General features: G+C 42.1%; 2 non-coding genes across 2 annotated transcripts; one reads left to right on the top strand and one right to left on the bottom strand.

The window, feature by feature from the left end:
- The first annotated feature begins 1,131 nt into the window (after window positions 1–1,131).
- trnad-guc lies at window positions 1,132–1,203 on the top strand. Its single transcript has one exon. It is a non-coding gene; the product is annotated as a tRNA-Asp (tRNA).
- Window positions 1,204–1,269: 66 nt separating this feature from the next.
- Window positions 1,270–1,340, bottom strand: trnag-gcc. Its single transcript has one exon. It is a non-coding gene; the product is annotated as a tRNA-Gly (tRNA).
- Window positions 1,341–4,522: the final 3,182 nt, after the last annotated feature.

Below are 4,522 nucleotides of genomic sequence, written 5' to 3'. Positions count from 1 at the left end.
AAGCAGAATGCAGGGATAGAGAAAATAATAAAACAGATACAAGAACAAAGAAAGCAAGGAGATCGGAGTGTTGCAGGTAGCTGCACGTGACCAGGATGTGAGGAATTTGGGGTGTTGTTGGCAGCAGGGCAGGACACGTGGTGTACTGGGAACGAGACTAAAGAGAAATCGGAATGTGAGGAGCTGAAGACGACCAGCTGAGCGGCTTTGACTGGAGAGAAGTAAAAAGCACGAGCACATTGAGAAAGAGAGCTTCCCAAGATGTTGGACTGGGAGTTGTGGGTCATTTCGACCAGTTAAGTATTTTGTTGTGGTGCATTAGGCTTAAACTGCAGTAGAGTCAAGCACCTTCTCATTGCGCTATTGTTACTTTTCATTATAACTTATCAGTAGAGTATTTTTCCCTGTTCCCTGCCTTACATTACAGCCAGAATTTAATTGATGTCGGGCTGTATTTTACTGCTACAAATGCTGTTAGATTATACTTGCTGCTAAATTGTATCTGCTGCAAAAACTTATAATGCTGCTAGACTGTAGCTGTTGCTAAAAAACATAATGCTGCTAGGTTGTATATGCTGCTAGGTTATATTCTGCTACTAGATTATACTGTGTATTTATATATAGATCTAGATATATGTGTTGACGTGGCAGCTTTTAATGCCGATTGCATTAAAAGCATTGCCGGGTCCTGCTGTTGTTCTAAAAGACAGTGGCCAGCTAAATGAATTGAAACAAAGTTCAGTAGAACACATGTGAATCAGTTTTCGTTCTGTGGATGTTAAAAAGGCAATATAAGAATGCCATCGGAAAAGAAGGTTGCGTTGGTGCGTATTAAGCCCCCCTCCTCTGAGTTGTCAGCAGCAAGCTGATGGGGGTCAACCTGCCCCTATTTTGCTGCGAGGGAAAACCGGCAGCTTTCGCTTTGCTCTAGGTGTCTGATTCTCGATTTTTGTGCGAGAGGTACCGGGTTCAAATTCCAAACGAGATCATTTTGTTTTTATTGATTTATACTACACTGTTCTCCAATTTCGATCAATTACCAAACATAAGCCCAGCATACGCACTCCCTGTGAAAACAACGTGGCGCTTTGAAACTAACTTTTTTGTAATACTTGCAGGGCACGTGAGGCTTCCTCGTTAGTATAGTGGTCAGTATCCCCGCCTGTCACGCGGGAGACCGGGGTTCAATTCCCCGACGGGGAGATTGTTTTTCTTGATTTGACGACTTGTTCCTTTTTTTCAATTATCTATTAAAAAAATAAACAACTCTGCATTGGCCGGGAATCGAACCCGGGCCTCCCGCGTGGCAGGCGAGAATTCTGCCACTGAACCACCAATGCCCGCTTGAAAGCATGCTTCGCTCTCCAATTCTCCCCTGTAGCTGTATAGACAGCTTTTGGAATCGGTCGGCGGTCTTGGAGGGAAAACGCGATGCCGCATGTATTTCTGTGGCTTAATTTGCGCATCTATGGGTATTGGTGTTACAACGGTGGCATAGTTTCCTTCCAAGCAGTTGGACCGGGTTTCATTCCTTGCCTCCGCGAACGTTTTGCAATTTATGCCGTATTTCTTTAAAGATTAGAGGAAAGCTTGATGCATTTCTCCACTACTTTGATTTACTCAGCAATTTGTTTGTTCATCAAACTGCAATAGTCGTTATAGCATCTGGCTTCATTATGATTTCATACTATTTGATGTCCGTTACTGCATTAAGCCCCCATCAAAAAAAAAAAAAAAAAAAAAAAAGGTCTTTATTTGACATCACGCATTGACAGTGAGCCGTGGAGGAAGCTGCAAATATTGATATTACGTTTCAGCTGAAAGGCTCAACTTTATGGACTGATGTCTTCCTTTTGTTAGCCGTGCCGCATAAAAACAAAAGAAATAAATGCGTTGCAGTAACATGCCTTGTAAAATGGAATATATTGACACCGAATTGTATGCTTGTTTTTGATTGCTTTAGACTACACACGTTGCAGTAACATGCCTTGTAAAATGGAATATATTGACACCGAATTGTATGCTTGTTTTTGATTGCTTTAGACTACACACCAAAACAATCACATGCGTTACAAAAATAAACATCGTTGTATAAAGTACAGAAAGTCTAAGATGAATGGTTTTATAGTCTGTTGCGTCAGAAATATGTTTAACGCTTAAGCACTTGCTTTGCAATTTCAACAGACTTCAGTTTGAACTGCTCCGTTCCCGACGTGGACCGGTTCACCCCTCGTTTGACAAACTGAAATTCAGCAGCTCTCCCAAAAATGCCATGTCGATGTCGCGCTTAGTGCGGACTCCCGAACGACACAGCCCGTTGCATCACAGAGCTCCAGTACTTAAGCCATCCACCATTCTCAACACTTTTCCTTGTAGCTGTGATTACAGGCACATGCCGCAGCACCCGCCATGTGCGACAGCCGCTAGAAGGCAAGTCAAATCCCTTTGACTGAACACCGAGCGAGGTCAGTTCTCTCAGTTCTCCACTGACGTGGCAGCTTTTAATGCCGATTGCATTAAAAGCATTGCCGGGTCCTGCTGTTGTTCTAAAAGACAGTGGCCAGCTAAATGAATTGAAACAAAGTTCAGTAGAACACATGTGAATCAGTTTTCGTTCTGTGGATGTTAAAAAGGCAATATAAGAATGCCATCGGAAAAGAAGGTTGCGTTGGTGCGTATTAAGCCCCCCTCCTCTGAGTTGTCAGCATGTAATTTCAACACTGTGATGCCTACAGCACTCAATATTCCCAGGTTGTTTCACAGCCAAGTACTATCCAAGCCCAACATTGCTTTACTTCTGAGATCAGACGAGGCAAGATCCGACATATTTAGGTGGTCTGGTTCTAGGTGACTCTTGTTTTACAGTCAGTAATTTTAACTGGTGGGTGGGGTGTGATTCCTCTGACCATTTTTATTGCCTATAGTAATTTCACACATTGAATGGCAAAGTGTAATTTCAACACTATGATGCCTACAGCACTCAGTAATCCCAGGTGGTCTCCCATCCAAGCCCAAGATTGCTTTGCTTCTGAGATCAGGCTTATTCAAAGTAGTCTGGCTGTAGGCAAGGCTTGTTTTACATTCAGGAATTTTATCTTTGGTGAGTGGGGTGTGATTCCTCTGACCATTTTTGTTATTTTACAAATCTAAATGGTAAATGTAATTTCAACATTGTAATGCCTACAGCACTCAATATTCCCAGGTGGTTTCACTGCCAAGTACTAACCAAGCCCAATATTGCTTCTCTTCTGAGATCAAGTTTATTCAAGGTGGTCTGGTGGTAAGCAACTCTTGTTCTACAGTCAGGAATTTTATCTTTGGTGAGTGGGGTGTGATTCCTGTGACCATATTTGTTGCCTATCATCATTTTACACATTTAAATGGTAAAACATAATTTCAACACTGTAATGACTACAACACCCAGTATTCCCCGGTGGTTTCCTATCCAAGTACTAACCAAGCCCAACATTGCTTTGCTTCTGGAAGCAGGTGACATGAGATCAGTCTTATTCAAGTTGGTCTGGCTGTAGGCAACTCTTGTTTTACAGGCAGGACTTTTATCTTTGGTGAGGGGGGGTGATTCTGACCATTTTTTTGCCTATCATCATTTTACACATTTAAATGGTAAAACATAATTTCAACACTGTAATACCTACAACACTCAACATTTCCAGGTGGTCTCCTATCCAATCCCAACGTTGCTTCCCTTCTGAGATCAGTTGAGTTCAATTTATTCAAGTTGGTCTTGCTGTAAGGAACTCTTGTTTTACAGTCAGGAATTTTATCTTTGGTGAGTTGTGTGTGATTCCCTCACCATTTTTGTTTTATCATCATTGTATACATTTAAATGGTAAAATGTAACTTCAATTCAGTAATGCCTACAGTACTGCAGTATTCCCAGGGGGCCTCCCATCCAACTACTAACCAAGCCCAAACACTGCTTCAGCATCTGAGATCAGATGAGATAACTCTTGTTCAAGGTGGTATGGCTGCTGGCAACTTTTGTTTTAAGGCAGGACTTTTATCTTTGGTGAGAGGTGTGATTCCTCTGACCATTTTTTTGCCTATAGTTATTTTACACGTTTAAATGTTAAAACATAATTTCAACACTGTAATGCCTACACCACTCAATATTCCCAGGTGTTCTCCCATCCAAGTACTAACCATGCCGAACAGGTGTTATTTTGTATTTGTTTATTTTCTGTAATTTCTTTTTTGTTGCACTGTGTGGCGACACCCTTGCTACTTCACTTTCCCACAGCCCCCAACAAACTTTGCTGAAGGCTTCTCTCTCTAGGTGCTGCTGTCGACATGTCTTCCTTAACTTAAACAACCTTCCTCAATAAATAAGTCAGGGTCAGAAAAAGGGAAAATGTTTAGCAGGCTCCTTGAGGCTCATTTACTACCTCAGGTTTTAACTCGGGCTTAGCCAATTGCCCGTTGAATTGAACCAGGGTCTTAAACCCTGGTAAGTTTCTGCTGAGGATTACTTGGTGGGGTAGGCGGGGTACCACGCCGACTC

The sequence above is a fragment of the Polyodon spathula genome, chromosome 47 (assembly GCF_017654505.1).
Source record: "Polyodon spathula isolate WHYD16114869_AA chromosome 47, ASM1765450v1, whole genome shotgun sequence".
Lineage (NCBI taxonomy): Eukaryota > Metazoa > Chordata > Actinopteri > Acipenseriformes > Polyodontidae > Polyodon > Polyodon spathula.
The sequence above is the reverse complement of the archived record's forward strand: the minus strand, read 5'-3'. Positions and strand labels throughout refer to the sequence as shown.